Source organism: Ambystoma mexicanum, chromosome 5q, assembly GCF_040938575.1.
Source record: "Ambystoma mexicanum isolate Mex_15411 chromosome 5q, UKY_AmexF1_1, whole genome shotgun sequence".
NCBI classification, from domain to species: domain Eukaryota; kingdom Metazoa; phylum Chordata; class Amphibia; order Caudata; family Ambystomatidae; genus Ambystoma; species Ambystoma mexicanum.
This window is the reverse complement of record NC_090933.1, coordinates 188,140,378-188,161,477: the sequence shown is the minus strand read 5'-3', so window position 1 is coordinate 188,161,477 and position 21,100 is coordinate 188,140,378.

Genomic DNA, 21,100 nt, shown 5'->3' with positions numbered 1-21,100 from the left:
TGTGGTTGGAGGCTTCCTGCCCCTCTCGAATTAGCATCATTGCCTCCTTCCTTTGCTGCTCAGGCAGATGATCCAAAAGTGGAGCCAACCAGTGCCACATCTCCCTATCATTTCCAGCCATAATGGCAAAAGAGTTGGCTGCCTTGTCGTAGCCCCCACCGTAAGCATCTTCTTGCCGAACGCATCCTGCTTCCGGGCCTCATTGTCCGAGGGCGTTGCACACTTGTGCTGACTGCGTGCCTTACGACCAGCCGTCGCCGACACACCCGACTCCGGAGTGGGTTGCGACGCGAGGCACTTGGGGGAAGACTCAGGTGATTTACACTTCTCCAAGCAGCCCTTGACTGCAGGCTCCCAGAACGGTTGGCGCATCATGCGCAGACCCTCCTGCCACATGTGGTCCAAAATGGGGACAAAGAAGAACGCCTTCTGCCTTTTCCCCATGTGATCGAAATTAAAAAAACAGTTGTTTCGCTCCTCTTCTGGAGTAAGGCCAAATTCTTGACAAGCCTTCGCCATCATGGCATGAAAAGCGGCAACATCATCTGGCAGAGATGGCTGAGCCGGGCTGCTTGGGGGATCGACTTCTGGATCCGTATCCCAGGTATACGCCCACCTCGGTGACGTCGACAGTGTGTCACGTGGAACACTATCAGGATCCGAATCCACCAGCTCCCCTTCTTCCGATGTGCCCGGGAAGGGGCGAAACATACTGGAGACCGCACTGGCGGCCAAACCGTGGGCGACTTCCGCAGGCGGCCTGGGGGCGGGGCACCCACACCCTCATCCTATCGTGGCACAACCTGCACCTCCTTTTCCACATGACCCACCGGGCTAGAAGGTACTGGAGACGTGCATCCAACTGCCCCAACAGCGACTGCAGCATGGTCAGCACCTGCATGGACAGCAACGAGTGCGGATTCACCAATGGGTACTGAGCCGGGACAGCACCCAGGCCTGCCGACGTGGATAGGCCTGCTTGCTGACTGCAGATCCAACGCTGACGGATCGAAAAACAGATGACTTTCCTCGAAACCATGTTGTACGTTGTGGGGTCTTGTTGCAGTATCTCCAACGGGAGTGTTAGGGAGAATTCTCCTTTATGGCTAATTTCCCTCACCTAGCGAGTCCCCCAGCAGCTTTGCTGGACTTCTGGAGTTTATTTATTCCACCTGGTAAGAGTGAGAGCTTTTCCCCCACTCTTACCTGTGTTTTGCTATGTGTTTCCATCTGTTTTTGTGATTGTGGACTCTGAAGTACACCACTTCAGTAGCCCCCTTCTTTGTTTGTGTCACATAGCACCTTCAGTGCCGTGGCACAGGGTTGTCTTTGAGACTTCCCTCGACTCCATTTCTGAGGCGACTACTGTCCGCCAAAAAAGGGTAAAGTTACCATTAACTTTACTTAGTCAATCTACCACAGATACAGTACACCCCAGCTTCCATGGAGTACTGGAAAGGGTTAACTCGTATCCCTTTTTATCTGTACCTCGTAGAGCATTGTTTCGCTCTTTTAACATTTAGACTTGGCTAGTGGCAGTGGTATGGACCCTAACTTTTCTACCGCGATTATATTAGATAAACGTGGTACTGTTCTTGGCTATTAGATTGGCCTCAAACATAAACCCGCTTGACCAAATTGTCTTTCTTTTGGCTCCAGTTGGGTTTATTCGCCATTTCTTTGTGTTAAAGTCCTTCTTGTATTTTACTTTGCACGGCAAACTAGATTCGCCATCTTTGTTCACTGTCTTTTGGCGGCTTCTGCCCCGAAGCCCTCCTCAAGGCGCCTGGGTGTCTAGGTGGGCTGAATGTGAGGGAGGGGTGTAGTCTCCCCCTGCACAGGGTATCCTAGGAAACCCAAGTCGCAAGTTGTCATGATTGGCCAGGGTAGTTGTCCGGGCTGGACAATCCCCCTGCTGGGTGATTGACAGCCAGGCTGCGTGAATGGGGGCATTTCGCATAAAAGGCAGGTCTCTTGGGCTAGAAGTCAGAGAGTCACCACTGGAACTACAAGGAACCGAAGAGAAGCGGAGAGAACAACGGCTGCTGCAACTACCCCGTCCCGGTGAAGTCCTGCTGCAGTCCTGAGCTATCTGCCCTTCAACGACTCAGAGAAGATCCAGTCCGGAGTCTTCTTCCCTTGAGCTTGGTGGGGATAACCAGCTCATCTTCTACAGCCAGAGGATCCTCTTCCATGGTCGAAATCGCTGCACACTGCTGTAGTGGTCCGGATAGCCACCTGAAGAGCCTCTCCTGTTTTTAAGGAGCGCACCTTTTATTCCGTGTCGCTGCTGCTGGCCTCATCCGTGTGTGGTGCAGACCCCCTTCAGACGTCCTCCCTTCTCGACGAAGCTCCAGGAATCGCGGGTCTGCAGGAAACCAACAGGAACAACTGCCAGGGCACCAGCTGCACCATTGGAACAAGGTACTGTGTTCTGTTGAGGAAACTGGGTGACTCCCTTTTTCTTCATTTCCAAGGCTTGACCTCGTCTTCCCCTCCTTCTTATAACTTTTGCTTCCGAACATTGACAATATCGAAGTACTTTTGGCTCTGTTGAATCGTGAACTGTTAGACCGTGTGATCTTTGGCAACTGGCCCCGGTGTGTTTCGACCCTGGCTCTGGCCCTTTGACTTTTGAACTCCTGTCTCTGAGTGTTTCTTGATTCTGCCTGCCTAACCAAAATATTGCCTGTGATTTTTGCCTCCAACTCCCTCTGGGTATCTCAGGTGCTAAGTGTGTTTTTGCCCCGGTAGCATTTCATGTCAGGGATACGCGTTTGTTTAGTAGACCGTACTGTCAAAAAGTGATCGCATTCATATCCGCGGTAACGTGTTTTTCTGCCTAATACCGGTTCATTCCAACACAGGGTAATTACCTTGAGACTTACTATACAAAGTGAATTGGTTAGTTGTAGTATATTTAACGTGTGGTTTTTATTGAAGTTCAATAGAAGTGTTGTGTTTATAATGAATGGTTTAAAAATAAATCTACTTATATTTTTATACCTGAAACCTTGAGTCAGTGTTTGCATGAGTCACAGTAATTGTGGTCCCTTTGTGTAATCTCTGCTACTGCTCATATACTCTTGAGATAAGCCTGGCTGCTCCGCCAGTGCTACCACTAGGACATAGTAGTACAGGCTTGTACCAAAGGTAAAACTTGTATCACCGCCTGTGGTCTTAATTGTGTGTAGTGGTCCCTAAGGCCACTGCACAGGATTCTGCATAACCGGGAGCAACGGCCCAAGGCCGGACCCCGACTACTATGGCACCTCCGAAGTAAACGGTGCACCTGCCACCACTGGCGTAGACGAAGAACCCAGCCTGTCGACAACGGAGCAGTCGTTACCACGGTCGATGAAGGAATAGTGGGCAGCACCACCACCTCAGCGACGGAACCAAGACCGCCACAGGCCTGGTCTTCTCCGGCATTGCAGACCGCTTGGACAAGGAGCTGGATCGATGTTTGGAAGATTCACGGCCTGAAGAGGAACGGTGCTGGTCCTTCGACGACGAGCACTTCGTGGATGAGGAGGACGCTCAAGTCTTCAACTTCTCCTGATCAGCCGCCGAGGAGCTTCTCTGGCCTGGAACTCACTTCCTTCAACTTTTCAACCCTCGGAGCCTTATCCACAGATGGACCGCCTGACCCTAGTCTACACGGACGCATCGACCTGGTGTCCGACGACTCCCCATCTTTCCCCACCTCCGACCCCGGCCCTACGCTTCCTCTTAGAGGGGGGTTCAGCCGACAGTGCCCTCTGGAGCGAAGACGCCACCTGCTCCGCCGTAATAGAGGACATGCCCCTGCGGGCCGAACCAACCTCCAAACCCGGGTATATACCCTTGTTGAGCCAGCAAATTAACTGCTGATTGCGGTCTTTCAGCGTCTTCTGGGAGAAGCCTTGACAAATCTCACAGTTGTCCACAGAATGATTGGGATCCTGGCAATAAAGACAGTCCACATGCCCATCCACTTCGTAGACGTTCTTCAGCCCGCAGGTCTCACACGGCCGAAATAGCGATTTCTTCGGGATCACTGATGACATGACGGGCCAGGACACAACAAACTAGCGAAAGCACGTGTAGAACACGAAGAGCAATTTTCACAAGAGAAAACACAAGGTGATCCCAACAGTTCGGAGATGGTTGAAATCTGAAGGGAAGCCGTGGGGGCGGGGCTATTTATGCTAGACGTCCTATTGGTGCAGCCTAAAAGCACCCAAAAAGACGTTGATAGGACACTCGGTGTCGAAGTTTTCCATAGGAAAACGCTATGTTAAAGTTACCAAGGTTTTCCCATTCTGACGTCGGGAAATATTCACAGCATGTGAATCCATGAAAGATCCAATGATAGATAAGTATTCAAAATGACAGTGCGATGCTTTGCAGATAATATGGTAATTCAGAAACGTATCAGACCGGCAAGGGCTGTCACAATGTGCTTCATGCACATGGGACAATCTATGCCTTACTTAAATAGATTTCAAAATGGCGCCTGCGCAATTTCGCTCAATGACGCCAGACGAGGGCTGGGACCTTGGAACGAGAAAGGACCCATTTATAGAACAAGCCAAACACATTTAACCTTGGAAAGAGCACAAGTAATTAAGCATTAGTAAGTGCTTAGCTGACAAATATGGAGACATTTTATAATTAATGAGATTATTTTAATGCAATTGCACCATTGTAGGGCAACATTTATCAATGTGGAAACATTTCTTCATAGTTGAGAAACGTGTGAAGTCCAAATTGATGATTCCATCGGGCTCTACTACTCAGGGCAGTCACTGCACCCCAATAGAGGGTAAGTAATTCTAGAGGCAAACACATGCTAGTACAATGTATAGATCAAATGAACTACTGGGCCTGTTTTTACTTATAACTGGTGCGCTTTAACATTATTTTATAGAGTTTCCAAACTCTGGAAACTACAATATTATTCACCCAAGATACGTAATGAGATCACAATTGAGAAACCGGTGTAAGGAGAAATCCTGGTTATCTGTGATATGAGTTTCTATTTTTGGGATGTTTAATGGGTATCCTGCTTTCGGGCACGTCAGCTATACTAAGGTCTTAAAAGTAGTATATTTCTTGAACCAGAAGGCTAATGACAAGTTAACAGGGTAACAGTTGCACAGAATATTCAAATTTGGTCATATATCATATAGCTTATTCACAAGGCCCTTCAGGAATTGGGCCATAACCGGGATCATAACAAAATAACCTTGATCCAGGGACCTTTTCAACACAGACAAGTTTGCCAAATATCCTTTGACTGTGGTAACCTGAAGGCCTGCCGAGGCCAGTGACAGAAGGAACTCTATCACTGTACTGGTGGGGCAAGAAATGGGATCGATCTCTCATTCCCTGCACCACGCCTCAAATCTGCTCCACCTGCACGCGTACAGAGATCTGGTAGATGGTCTGCATGCAGCCAGCAACACCTCAAGTAACTCCTCCGAGTGGTGTCAGCCGTCATATCTCATCCTCTCATGAGATATGCGTGTAGGTTGGTGGACTCTGGGCTCAAGTGAAGTACCCAACCTTACTGGGTCAGCAGATCCAGGCACTGAGGCAACCGGTGAGCTGGTCAGATGTTCACATCCAAGAGGTCGGAGTACCAAGTTCTCCGTGCCCAGTCAAGGGCGATCAAGATCACAGTTGCTCGAAATCTCTTCAAACTCCTGAGAACCCATGCAATGACGGGAATCAGGGGAAGGCGAAGTGGAGAGGGAAGGTCCAATCCACCGGAAATGTACCAGTGCGCCATTCGCTTGACATTCCGTCAAGCAAAACGGTCTGTACTTCCTGTTGGACTCTGTGGCAAACAGAAACACTGCTGGGGGACCCCAGAGAGCAAAGACCTCTTCCAGGACTTCCTGGCACACTTCCCACTCATGTGAGATTGTGCTATACTTGCTCAGAGCATCCGCCAAGCCGTTCTCTGTCCCCGCCAGAGGAACTGCCGAGACCAACATCCAGTACTGAAGCAACCAGAACCAAAGCTGCATGGCCTCTCTACAGAGGGGAGGGATTGCACGCCACCCTGCGGTTCAGTAAGTGCATGGCCTCTGTGTTGTCCATCAAAATCAGAACATGCATCGCCTTGAAAGACGGGGCGAAAGCCCTTGGGGGCAAACTGATGGCTGGTAAGGTAGCTTGGTTCAGGAAAAAATACACCATCTGCGCAATGCTGTTGACTCTCTCCTTGGAGGAAGGGGTGGGGGCGGAGGCCTTCACTAGCCGGGTGTCGAGGACTGCCACAATGAATTGAAGCCTCTGGACTGCTGTCACATGGGACTTCTTCACATTCATGGAGATGCCTAGCTTGTGCATTATAAGGCAGGTGTTCTCCAGATGAGACAAGACCTGTCCCGCCGACTTTCCTCGGACCAGCCAGTCATCCAGGTATGGTAATACATGGACCACGGATCTCCTGAGGTGAGCCGCGACTACCGCCATGAGCTTGGTGAAGATCCCTGAAACAGAGGTCAACCCAAAGGGACGCACTGTGAACTGATAGAGTTTGTCGCCTATGAGGAACCTCAGAAACTTCCTGTGCTTTTGATGCATCGGCACATGGAAATAAGCGTCCTGTAGATCTATGGACACCAGCCAGTCCTGAAGTTTAAGAGCATGGAGACTTTCTCTCAATGAACTTGTCTTTCGTCAGGAATTTGCTCTAAGCACTGAGGTCCAGAATGGGATGAAAACTGCCTCCCTTTTTGGACACTAGGAAATACCAGGAATACAAACCCATTCCTCTCTGTTCATGAGGTACCTCTTCCACGGTACCCTTCAACAACAGGGCTTGCAGTTCTTCCTTGAGCTCCTGTCCCATTTGGATTGGAGATGGTGGGAGCCTGTCCGGTGGTTTTCTTAAAAAGGGCAGACAATAACCCCACTGAACGAGCTGCAGGGCCCAGGCATCGGAGGTACACTCCTGCCACTGCGGCCAATGCTCTGTGTACCGTCCACCAACTAGTAAGTCATGGGAAGGGAAATCAAAGCGGCTTGGAGGGCGGAGCCACCCCTGCCACCGTTTGATGGCTTCTACAATCCCCTCTGTCCCTTCCGGGGTGCGAGAAATGCTTCTGCCCCTGCCTGGCCTTCGGGAGCTTTGCCTTCCTGCCATAAGGTACATAGCGCCTGTAGGCTCTGCATTTAGAGGCAAAGCTGAAGGCAGGTTTGGCCGGCTGCGTAGCTATGCACAGCGATTTTGCGGTTAATTATGACTCCATAAATGTTTTCAAATAATCCATGTGGTTCCGGACCTAAGCTCCCATATGCAGGAAAATGTCACAGTCGGTGTTTTCCAGGCCGTTAGGCCTCACTTGGTCCATGCCTTCCACACCCTGATGTTCCCCTCCCTGTGTGTGTCTGTTACTCTCCCTGTTCTCCCCTTACTCTCCCTTGCTACTACTTCTCCCAGTGTATCTACTTTATCTGCCTTAACTTCCTCTTCTATACCTCCAATGTTCCTCCATCTACACTCCGATCCTACTCCCTACCAATCTCACTTCTACTCCCCTCCCTTCTGTACATCACTGTGCTTCTCCCTCTACTGCGCCTCTCCAGACCACTACTACTCTCATGCCACCAACACCTTCTACCACCCTCCCCAGTCACCCTCCTTTCACTTTCTAATCTCCACTAGCCTCGCTCACCATTCAGGCACCCAAACCCCAAGTATCACTTCATCCCACCAACCCAACACCACACTGTGTACACTGCATCAGTGATTCTCCTACTCGATCCTGTAATTCTCCCTCCCCCCCCCCGGTCTCTTGGTAGTCCTACTCCTTTGACCTGAACCTAATAACCCACAACTTCTGCTTCCTGTGCCCCCTGTTATCGTCTTCCTTTACCCCTTGTGAGAAACCGGAGGGTGTTCTCTCAAGTAGACCTTGGGAGTCCCTTATTCAGGTGGCCAGGGAAGGGCTGTCGCTTTTAGATCCCAAGCCTGGGGGTGGACGAGCGAGGGGGGGTGGGGATCACCTGGGTAGGGGAGCTGGGGCTATGTTCAGGGGAATGCCCCATGTGAGACGTAGTACCTCACCACAGAAGAGGGAGAGGAGAATGTAGCCTCTGAGATTTTTCTTGGCTATTCCACATCAATCTCCCCATTCTGAATTTACCATATCCCCTAGTACAAAGAATATACTTTCTCATGACAAAAGCCCCCCTTTCGACACAAATACTTTCGTAAACCTGTGGGTGACAGCAGACTAACCATAGAGTAGTTCACCTCACATGTCTCGACATGAGGGTCGGGCAAAGTCAGGCAATACACTAGAACCTCACACACCTGACAACCCTTTCCTTTCCCCACAGGGATAAAGGGTGGCGCAGGAAAACACACGAGCAAGGCAGACCGCATAACGTGAGCGCTAACTCAAGGCGGCAGTTCAAGAGGAGGAGAAAGACGGTGCAAGTCGAGAGGATACCAAGGGGAAAAGTAACCTTGCCCTTATCGACAGAGACCAGTGAAGCCTCAAGAGAAGGAATCGTAAGACCGCAAACAAAAGCCAGCATGTGTTGCAGCAGATGTCAATGGTGCCCGGGCGCCTCCTTCGCTGACAGCCAAGCCGGGGAGAGACGCATGGCCCAATGGTACCAGCCTTGACTCTACCGAGAAGAAAGCAAAGCAGTTCCATAACAGCCGGTGAGTAGAGGGGAGAGCCGATAAAGAAACTGAACTGTGTTGAAGGAAAGTAGCAAGCGGCTAATTGAACTTTGGATAAACAAAGAACTGTTGATAAAAGAAAAGGGGAAAGTCATTATAGCACAATCAAACACCATGTGGGTGTTCACTCGAAAAAGGTTAGCAATAACCCTTCTATTGAACCACAGTAACCAAAAGGCCTTAGGAAAAGGCGAGAAGAGTGGTCAAAGTGGTCACAGAGGGGTCTTGTAAAATCTTTCGTACAGTTGAAAGTCTTTGCCTGACGTGATTGTGAAGCGAAGGGAAATTAATCCTGCATGGTGAAAAGACATTAAGACTCGTGAGTGTAAGAGTCTAACGTTCCATGAACATTGTGTTGACAGGAGTGAACCTGGCGGATGGATCTCCACAGTGGACTGTTTTGCAAAAGTTGACAAGAGTGAACCCGACAGATGCAAGGCAAAAAAAAATAGCTGCTGAATACAATCGTATTGCAAAACCAAGGGAAGTGGATTGTCCCTCTTGGCATTGGGATCTGAGGCCGTCAGAGGGAGATCCCGAAAGAAAAGCCATTGTGAACGCGAAGGAGGGAAGCTGGGAATTGAAAATGGGTCCGGACCTGCAAGAGGGAGATCCAGGGGTGGAAAACCCCCACCCAAAGTTCGTTGAGAAAGGAACTGTTAAATTGAGTTGTCAAGTACGATTGTGAGAGGTCTGCGCCCGGAAGAGGGGGACCCAGGCGTGAGACCGTCATCCAAAGCCATACGTGGAATAGAACTTTGTGTTTTTATGGTGAAAAGAGACTTAACCATCGAAGAACTTGATAGCTGGAACAGAACTGCCGGCTCGTGCTGGGAAAGCTCGACGGTGTGCTCTGCTCAGGAGAGCCACCTTGTCCCGTGCTTAAAACGTGCATAATGGAGACCCCGGGCAATCACACCCTGATTTATTATTTTTGAACACTTGCTTCTTTATTGAAACCCTTATACCGCACTCTTTCTATAATTAGTTGTGAGGATTTGGCAATGGGTTTTTTTGTTAGTGTAGGCCTTTTTACTTTAACAAGACGCCACAAGGACTGCCTTATTTTTCATTTGATGGTCGATGCTTGCTCCCCTCAAATTTAGGTTAGGCATTTTTCCAACCTGCATATTGTTTAAATAAACACCCTTGAATCGAGATCACTTGTGTCTGTCTTTACTGTTGCCACTATGAGTTCCTTACCCCCTCCATTAGCTCTTTCCCTTGGTTGGATTCCTGGGGCGTCTACTGCCTGTCCTTTTCCCAGAGGAGGAATTACATGTAAGAGAACACATAAAAGGGGCCTTGTGCACCACCCCTTTCTTGTATTTTGGACATACGTGGCAATGGCGGCCTACTGCATTAAATGTCCCAGTTTGTGTTAGGGCATTCTAGCCTGTTCAATATGCCATTTTGAGGAGGGAAGTACAATGTCTCTTGAGGAGCATGTGAACATCGCTGGAGCGTGCCATGCACTGGAGTTGTGCTGGTGCAGTGTGGGTTGCATAGCGGTTCAGCTTGGTCAGACTGCTGTGCGGTTTGCTCTGTGTCCTGACTGCTCTTCGCTATCAGTCAAGGTAGATCGGTTTTCTGGCTGGCCCACTGCTATGGCTGCTCTACTGTGGGTCTCCCAACTCCCACACCGTGCCTGTGGGGCAGGGCTGGCTCTGGGAATCCCTGTGGTAGGCTTCCAACCCCAGGCTGAAGGGGACCCCATCCCCTCTTGACAAGGTCAGGTCTCTATTCCAATCACACAATACACATTGTTTACAGTGGTTTCCCCAACAGTGAATGAACAATATGCCACCTGGCACATACAATCCAGGACATTTCCTCTAAACTAAAGACGCCAACAAACAAAAAAAAAAAAACACTTTCACAGAGATGTCCTAGACAAACACACAATTGAAAAAAATGACAGTGGAGAATAACTTCACACACAGAATTAGATTGCATGATGGAAGGCTAACCTAACATGTACTAATACACAAACATGTTGTGCATGACATCAGCAATGTGATGCCTACTGGAAGGAACTCATGTGGCAACAGTAAAGACAGACACAAGTGATCACAATTCAAGGGTGTTTATCGAACTTTATAATGGGTAACAAACGCCTAATCAAAACCTAAATCTAAGATGGGAGCAGCTGCAACCATCAAATAATAATAAGGCAGTTCTAGTGGCGTCTTGTCAAATAAAAGGGCCTATACTAAAAAGAAAATGCAAAAAAAAAAAAAAACTATAGAATCCTAACTACTAAATTACAATCGCCTTCTCCCCGGCTAGCCTACTTTCTCTTTTCTCCTGCTTCCCTCCTCCATTCTCTTCACAACTTGCTCAGTTCGCTGACTGGTTGCCAGGTGCACCTCACAGGTCCCAGGCTCCCCCTCCAGTCTTGCACTTGCCTTCAGGCCTCTGCACTCTGCTTGGCACTACGGCACTCAGAATGTGCTCCATGAGAGGGTGCAACCACTCTGCACTTAACCCAGGCCCTTGCTGGACTGGGCGCATTTGTTTCCACCCGCCCCCTCTCCCTCGAACTTCCTGTCGGAGCACTTGCACGACCGTGAACGTACTAGCCCTAGCAAGTTTGTCTGTCCTGTCCTCCCTCTGTCTCCCTTCCCTTGTTTGGTTGTACCTGAAATACTCGAGCATAGGCGTATTAGTGATGACCAACCACTGAAAATTTGCCAGGCCTAGTACGATAGTCTATTGTCTCCCCCGCCATACCTCCCTACTCTTTGTCCTGAACTTGCACTATCTGACAAGTCGTTAGGCATAGTACGGTAGTTTATTGATTGTACACTCTTCTCTGACCCCTGGTCTCATTACTTTCTGTCATGCACTTGCACTTGTTGAAATACATCTGGCCTGTTATGCTAGTTATTTTTGTTAAGAACATTCAGAATCTTCAAGGCCTTAGAATGACGACTGTATTCCCTGGTTGCCTTGAAGCACTCCACTTGTGTATAAGCGCTTTACAAATAAACGATTACAATTTACAATTACAAAAAGAGTGTGGAATAATGTTCTCCATAAAAGAAAGAATTGTTCACAAAAATGATAACTCAAGATGGTATCGCTGGGTCTCCCTTCCCCATGTTTGAAGCATGGCACAAGCCGGGACTCTTGAGCCCAGCACACTCATTGGCCTCATCAGAAGGAGGTTCACAATTCAGTTCAACGATATTGAAGCCTTCAGAGGCTAAGTCTTCTTCTTGCCAAAAAGCATCTTGCCTTGTGCGGTCTGCAACTACAAAGTAACAAACAACCAAAATGTTCCTTCTGTACTCCTGTAATTTGGGTGATTGCTCTTCGCCCCGTGGACCCCCCTCTGCCGGGCTCGGATCCCACTTGCAACTTGGGCCTCCCTCTGTCGGGTTCACTATGGCCTCTCAGATAGTGCTTGTAATATTTGAATGTCCTTTTAAACAACTTCCAGCTGCGGACAACCCTCGACCGGGTTTACTCTTGCCGACACAATTGTTCACAAGTGTATTTCTCTTGATTCACAAACAACAAACAAATGTTGTCTCAGTGGTCTTGCACCTTGGGTGATTGCTCTTTGCCCCTGGGATCTCCCTCTGCCAGGCTCGGATCCTCCTTTCAAAAATGGGCCTCCCTCCGTCGGTTTCACTAAAGGCTTTCTTTAATACAGTTAATGTATTTTGACCACAGTTCATGTATTGCTAATTTTCATCAGAAAGCAAGATTTTCCTTCTACTAGCTTTCTTTCAGCATCCCTCTGTAGGGTTCATACTTGTCACATTTCACAGTCCACAATCTTATCGCAAAGCGGGCTTTTCTTCCCCTAGCTTTCCTCTGGCAAGGGGTCAGAGATTTTCGATTGTACAAGGGATTTGGCGTAACCCTTGTAGGACCACTCCGACACCTCACGCTATCCTTTCCTATGGCCTTCTGGTTCTTGCAGTTTCAAAAACAGGTCCCGATCAGAGTCTTTCGAATGAGCGCCCAGGTGGCGTCAGACCCCTCTGGATCTGGACCTTAACTGGGCTTTCTTTAAAATTCACAAAAACACAGGTTCTTTGCTCATCAGTTCCTTGTGTGCATACTATGTTGCCCATTACAACCTTGGGCTCAACATAGTTTGGTTCCCAATCAGCTCTTTCTGACTCACCGGCTCTGCAGAACCCGTTGGCTTGTCTCGCCTCTGGAGTGAAGTACAGTATCAGGGTAGCCAACGTGCGTCCCTGCCTGGATTATCAATAAGGGAGGCCCCCGTGCAACACTGAAATCTGGTACTCCCCATGCCAGCTGTACATCTCAGTCTTAGGTTTTCTTTTTTTCAGAGGCTTCGCAGGTCTGGGTTGAAAAGGGCAAGGGCTTCCCCTTCTTGTCGTCCTTTCAGGATAAGTCATTTTGCGTCTGTTTAAACTGCCGCCCTGGATTAGCTGCTTCCTCGTGCGGTTGACCTTGCTCGAAGTGTGCTTTTGTGCTCTGCCTTTTATCCCTGTGGGGAAAGTAAAGGACCATCAGGTGTGTGTGGTTATTGTTAATTGCCTGACTCGCATGTTGGGACATGTGAGGTAAACGGCTCTGGTATTAGTCTGTTACAGTGTAAGAAAGTGTTTGTGTGGTAAAAGGGAGTGTGGGGGGAATAGAGCTTCTAAATATCCTACAGGGTAGGATGGGGAAAAGGTGTTCCGGGGAAGGGGATACAGTGTCTCACCCCTCAGCGTCCCACTTCCACTCCCCCGAAACCCCTCACCCAGGTGATCCTCCCCCACTGGTACACCCCTAGGAACTGGATCTAATAGTGATGGCCGTGTGCTGGACACCTGGACAACAGATCCCCAGGGACTAGTAGGTGAGACACCTTAGGGTTTCTCACATGCTCTTCCCTTTTGCAAGCTGGATATGCCTGCTCTTTGTCAGTGTCTTCTGTTGTTAAGACCGGGAAGAGAACAGGGACGAGAGATGTCTAGGAATTGTAGCATATTCCACTAATTGTTTTTGGTCGGTGTAGGTAGAGGTGGAGTGGTGTTATTTGTCTCTTTACAATAACCAAGGAAATGGGATTTAAGGTCTATTTTGGATTTCCCCGGTTCAGAGGTTTCCCAGTCCCATATTGCAGAGTTTTAGGAGTAGTAGTTCGCCTGACAAGAACTACAAGGTATAAAATTTCCATATGGAGTTTCTTGTAAAAGAGTAGGGAAATCCCTCCCCATAACTTCTTCGGGGAGACCTGGAATTATGGCTTACGGCATCTCACAGGATTTACCCTGGATTTCAATGTATACAGGTATTTTAGGATACACTTCATTGTCTCTGTGTACACATGTAATTCTGACTAGGGCTGCGTTGTCGAGATATTTGGTGCTTGCTTGCTACCTTAGTCAATCAAGGGCCGTATTTGCCTCCCGTTTATCCAGGCTTTTCAGTATGTAAACTCAGTAGGAGTCTCACATAAACAGATGCTAAATGATTCTAGCTCTTCCTCAGGTTCTTCCCACTCTTCATCTTTTAAACAACCTATTTCCATAGGTTCATCTCTTATGTTCTTTGGACAGTGTCTAGCTAAGTGTCCCGTTTCTTTACATGAGAAACAGATGGGAGGAGATGGACTGCTCCCTTTTACGTCCCTTTTCGGTCTTTGGGTCAAGCTTCCCGATTTCTACTCTATCATGTTAAGCCTTCTTTGGTTCGGTATGATCCCCCTGGTTTATCTACTCCCCGAGGTTGGGGTTGGTGGATAGGTTTATGATCCTTCCGTTCGTCCCAACTATGGACCGAGTGAAAGTGTTTAGCTGCATCTGAATGCTTCTGTGCAGTTTCAATGGCTATAGCAGGTCGATTTAACTGCAGAACAGCTTTCTGCAAGAAAGGGGGTAAGGAATTAGTGAACTGTTCCAGGCTGATTATCTCGATCAGTTCTTTCAAGGATTTGTCACTAATCCACAGGGCCACAGTGTTTTTGACACATTCACTAATTTCTAAGGGGTTTCTCCCAGGTTCAGTCTGATGGCCCTGCCAATATAAATTACAGGTTTGCCGCACTCTTTTAAATGCCCTTCTTTGATGGATCGAAAGGTGGCTCTGTGTGCAAGATTAAGTTGCTGATTGGAGGTTTGTAATTTGCCTTTCAGTAGAGGGGCTAAATAGAATCTTTTAAGGTTCTCTTCTCACCCTAGTTGGTCAGCTAGGCGTTGGAAGTTTAAGAAAGTTTCCTAAATCTTCACCTTCAAGATATAGTTGAAGCACCCCTTGCAGTAGTAATGGTCTTGCTAGTAGTTCAACCAGTTTGGTTAAGTCTTCTTGGAGAAGTCTGATCGCGGCCTGTATTTGATGTGCCAGTAACTGGGCGATGACATTGGCTAGGGCAGCCATTTCTTCCGTGGGTGTAAGGGTCCTTTCTGTAGATGGTAATGAATCAGAAAGGAAGAAACCTTTGACTCTTCTGACTTTGCGTCGGTCAAAGTAGTGGGGGGTGGTGTTTTAGTCCCCAAGCCGGATGGCCCAGCAACCGCTAATGACCAAGTACCAAAAAAAAAAAAAAACGATTTGGAAGGAGGTGGATTCAGAGAACTAGGTCTGATGATGGAAAAGAAAGGTTGCATTTTTAGGATTATCTGATCTCACTTGTATATTGTGGAAGCGGTGTGCAAGTGGTGTTTCCAGGTGAAACAGCAGCTCCTTGCCCACTTTGGATTTGAACTTTGTGGCGAACGCTGCATTACTGTACTGCTGGAGGAGCGTTTGAAAAGCTGCTGGCCCCTTAAACTGGAGGTGGAGCCTGTGTGTCTGCAACCACTTTAAAACACCATCCCTCCACGGAAGCGGTGTGCAAGTGGTGTATCCAGGTGTTCCCGGGTTTTTGCTGGCTTTTGCGAGTGGCTACGTATTTTCAATCGTAAAGGAGCTGCACGCCGACAAAGCCCGATCTCCAGGAAATGAAACCTGATAGACTTAAGGCTCCGATGGAGGACCCCTCTCAACTGACAGCCGGGTCCCTGCACCAGAAATTAGGTAAGATTAAGACTTGCCTCTCTGCCGGGCCCGGCCCCGCCTTCCCCCCTGAGTGGAAGTGAAGTGTTAAAACAATTGCGGCTGCTATATGCAGTCCGCAATAATTTTCAGAAAAAAACATCAAAGCACTTAACCGTACCCCATGGGGCAGAGTTATTGGCAAAAAACTACTCCCCCCCTCGACTGTTCCCAACTTAGTGAGTGGAGCCTTAGAGGGGTCTCTGATACCATCTACTTGCCCCTACATAGCATCTCATAAAGACTTCCAAGGCAGTAAGGACTATTACCCGGAGCATGAATCTAATTATACGAAAATTTGGCCCTCAGACTATGTCGCAGCAATGTGTGACTCCCGAAAAAAAGAAGCCTTTTTCTCTAGAAAGTAAGGCAAAATGCGGACTGCAAACTACAGCGCACGCCCCGAGTGAAACACTGACTAAGATTCGCCAATATGATGTTCAATCCTCTTTCACTATGGCTCCTCTCCTCTGTGCAGATCCATTTGCGGCAGCGGCTCTGGCATCCTCCGAAAGAGGTATTCTGCCCATAGTAAACTTAAATCGGGACGAGCAATTGGAAGTGTCAAGAAATGGGGCCAACCAAACTGCATCAGGGGTGGCGCTGACATTAAATATAAGGTCTACTGACCCACAGATTGATCTGCCAACGGCTGAGCTGTGTATTGCCTCTGGGTCTAACACCTGGGAGGTTCCGGGGACTCTCCACTGTTAGAGGAGGATGAGGAGGAAAAACCCAACTCAACTGTATCACCCATGGCAATGGTGAACAAGGAGGTCATCAGTGATGGGACCGATGATCAACTAAAACTAAACAATCTTGTTCTTTCCAAATCCCAGCCCTCATTGCCCCTCTCTGATGACTCAGGCAACCTGATCTAGGATGAGTTAAATGAGTACACCCAAGATGACTTGTTGTCCCTCCATCTATCTCGTGGAGCTGCTGCAAAGCTGAGCAGCACTGCATCACCGGAATTGTCGGCATCGCATGTCCCAAATGACTTTTGTACTGTGAATCAATCAAACTCAAATATGAAATTAAACGAAAAATCCGGGACCTGGCATCCGGATCTAGGGAAAATACAAGACCGAAGTGGACAGGAGAGAAATATGAACCCATATCGAGTGGAAAGGATAATGCAAGATATTTCTGCTATAAATGGTAAGATTGCTAGAGAAAAACTAAAGAGTCTCTCCTTTATTACCAAAAAGATTGCAGAAATGGACGACCAAATTCTGGCTTCTTCTCCATTGACCGCAAGCGAAAGAGACCTGTGCTATTACGGGAACCTCCGTGAGCCCGATGCTCAGGCATGGTGGATGGAGCTGTAATAGTAGGAAAAGTGCCACACCCGTAGACACAGTTGGAGACTTGGGGAAAGTGTGCCTTTACCCAGACTGAGGTGCCTACCAAGCCAAAGGGCTTTGGCCCAAATGAAAGTCAAGATCCCTGTCAGGAAATTAGATCTGGCTTAGCTGATATTCAAAATACGGTGATGGCAGCACTAACTATTGCCGTAGCACCTTTTATAAAGCTTTACGAGTGTATCAACTCGTCACTAGAAGACGTACAATCCAGCAGCCTAATAGCTGCATCAAAAAAATTGAGGACCGTATGGACAAAGAGGCTGAGCAAACACAACTATGGCAAAATCGACTTGGAGACTTAGCGAGAAGGGAATCCTTCGATAAGTCAACACTAATCGAAGCAGTCTTGGAAGATTGCAAGTGGATGCGACATAATTTCAAAAAGCACGAAGAAGCTCTGTCTATAGGAAACTAGAAATTTAGACAGGGCATTGACTTAACCAATTGTGAGACCAACGTAAGAGAGGAAAATGAACCAATACTTCCCCTGAAGACTGGAACAACCCTGCTGAAAGCTCAAACCTTTAATAAAAAGGGTAAAACAAATGATTCACAATCTGCTAAAAAGCCAAATACGATGCAGCTCCCCTCTCACTTCTCTATTTTTCATGGACTCGAAAAACAAGGAATGGTCATTCAAATGGGAAAGAACTCAACGTTAACAAATCCAGAAAGTGTAAAAGATCTTAAAAAGAGTAAAAAATAAAAAGAAGCAGACTGAAAAAAGGAAGCTAAATGGCTCAAGATTATTTTTAAGAAATATAAGCTCACCACCAACCTCAGAATCCAAGCCCCAAGCTAAGAAAGCTCGCAGAGAAATGGTTATTCTTAATGACAAAAGGGAGCTTCGGGGGGTGTGCGAAGATAGAGCTCAACCGATGGACTTGGAGGTTGAGGATGCCTATGAGTCAGATTCTGGAGCTGACTTAGGTGACCTAATCCAGACAATCGAGGAAAGTGCTATGGATGAAGACTGGAGAAATTTAAGTAATTCCGAATGGGAAGAAATTGAGCAAAACTTCCAAAATATGGTGGAAAATGACCCAGAAACTGAGCTAAGAAAATGAAATAAAAGAGAACAACAAGCCAGCGATGCTGGTGGAGTAAAACCGCAGGCAAGGATCAAACCATATACTATTATACCAGAGAGGAAAGATTGCTTCCTAACCCTGGATGAGAAAAGAAGGATTGTAAACAACCAAAACAGTTCACCAGGAGGATCAAGCAGGCGAAATAAGAAAACAAACCAGATCTTAACATCAGAAAAAAGAAAGAAATGGGCTCTGAGAAAAATCTGGTGGGTCATCGTAAGACAAATGGAACCAATTATGGAACTCAATTAAAGAGAAAATCATTGAAAGAGGTCGGAAAAAGAAAGGGTGGTACAACTTTTAGGTTAAGCCTTGAAAGTTTAGAAAGAGCCAAGACTAGGCTCATCCTGAATAGGGATCAGGTGATGAAACTTTTCCAACAAATCCCTGCTACCAGATATATATTGTCTGATATCTGTACAGTGGAGTTTATGAATGAACGGCGGATGGATCTGGTGATATTACATCTAAAATCGCAGGTAATAAAAGAATCTCTGCTGGATGCACGAGATGAAATAGCGTTGTGAATTGGGGCCAAAACAGAGTGCGAATTAAATCGGAAAAAATACCACAGTGATGAAAAAGTATGAATCCTTCATTAGAACCAACCCCTCAGCAGTCGAATATCGATGGCTGCTTAAAGCCTATTAGGTGGAAAGGAAGTCTAAAACAAAGGTGGAAGTGACAAGGAACCACAGCTATGATAAAATGTTGGTCTCTAAAAAGAAAAAACTTAGATCAGACTTAGGAGCACAGCAAAAGAATCTGATGAAAATGAAGAAAAAAATCAGGAACCTAAAGCAGACATACAAAAACAGGATAAAATCGAACAAAGCGACTAGAGCACAAGCCGATGCTGAAAAGATGCTAGCTACGATATCCACAAGAAATGCACAAAGTCTATGGGAAATAATAAATAAAGGTGATGATGTGCAAGTGGCATTAACAACTAACCAAGTAGCTGAAACCACTTGGGCTGAACACTATTCAGGGTTGTTCAAGAGAAAGATCCCGTTTACGCATTCCCCCAATCACGAGAAATCTGTCCAGGGATCTTGGATGATTAATTTCGACCGCCTGGATATTGATCTGATGATCCAGAAACTGAGTACATCAAGAGCTGCCGGCCCGGACGGCATCTCCAATATGGAACTCAAGTCAAATAAAGAAAAATGGGGAGAATTGATCTACTTGCTCTTTAAGCAAATTATGATAATGAAAGAAATCCCCCTGTCATGGAAAGAAGGAATAATTATTCCCATATATAAGAAAGGTGATAGAAGTGATCCTCAAAACTACCGTCCTATTGCCCTACTGGACTCAATTGGTAAACTTTTCGCCACTTTGACCTGACTAGATAGGCAAATAAAAAAGTCACACTAGACCCAACGCAAACAGCCTTCCTACCTGGAGGGGGAACTGAACTAAATATCTTCCTATTGAACCTTCTGAAGGACAAGGCAATCACCAATAAGTCCAAAATATTCCTGGGCTTTATGGATCTCGAACAAGCTTTTGATTCTGTATGTCGCGAGCGCCTCTGGATGAAATTGGAAAAATGGGCTGCCTTGAATACTTAATCGACGCGATCAGAGCCCTCTATACGGATACAAAAATTCAAGTCCGACCAACTAAAGAAGGCCATCTATCTAATAAGATATGCACCTATCAAGATAAAAGCAAGGCTGCGCATTGGCGCCCATACTGTTTGTACTATATATGATGGATATGGATGCAAATCCAAAGGAAGTTTGGGCTTTCCCTCCGAAAATAAATGGAAGTTCTATCCCATGGATACTCTACGCAGACAACCTAGTTTTTATCGATCAGACACCCAACGGCCTGCAAAGACGCCTAAATGCCTTCCAAAGCTTCCTGGAAGAAAACCAAATGAAGGCAAATGTGGGGAAATCAAAAATTCTGATTCTCAAAAAGGCTGGCGGATGGAGAAAAATCAAAGACCCAAGCAGGTGGTTTCTGAACAACCAGCAACTAGAAATAGTTGCCTCAATTACCCATTTAGATGTCAGAATTAATAAAAGTGTCAATGAATCAGGATACTACCAATATATAAGAGAGAAGTTGATTAAATTGACAAATCAAGGCAGAGCAATTCATAATCGATATGGCAGATTCTCCCTAATCCCCATCATAACGTTTTATAAACAGAAGATGGTGGCTACCCTTACATATGGTGCGGAGGCCTTAATCAGCCTCCAACGGAGGTTCTGGGATACTTGTGAAGGGTACTTTTGGCGGAGAATACTGCGACTTCCAAACTCTCTGCCTGGCTATATGATTCAATTTTAACTACGACTTCAATCTATGCACTCGACAGTGGTATGGAAAACTATCTCCCTATATAGAAAGTGCATAATGGACTCTCCGCCTGTACCCTATGCCATTCTGCACAGAGTGCATACTAATTTGGATACCCATTTATCAACGTGGAAAAGAGCTTGTGAAGCTCATCTGGAAGATCTAAATGTAGACTAAGATATGTTAAAGGTCACACCATTTAAGGCAAAGAAAAAACTGCAAGACCGAGACTGGGAAGGCGCCTCAGACCTAAGAAACGGATTCAAGATGTCTATCAATAAGAGCTGGGAAATTAAGCAACAAAATCGTCTCGTAGGCTATCAAAAAAGTTCCCATCAGCTTTCTACCAGGACATGCTGCTAATGAGCCGATTGAATATTCTTCCAATGAGAGATCTGAAGCTGATGAGGAAACAGATTGTTCTAAACGACTCTGGCTGTCGATTCTGCGATTCAATTGGAAACACAGTCATTAAAACATCTTATGAGATCCTGCTTAGGTCTCAAAGACCTTTGTCAAACTTTCTTAGGAGAATAGTTACAACAATGTTCACACTTGACCGATGAGCTGTGGTGAGAAGGAATCCTATCAGCGGAAAAAGTCGGCATTGCAATCTCGGCCAT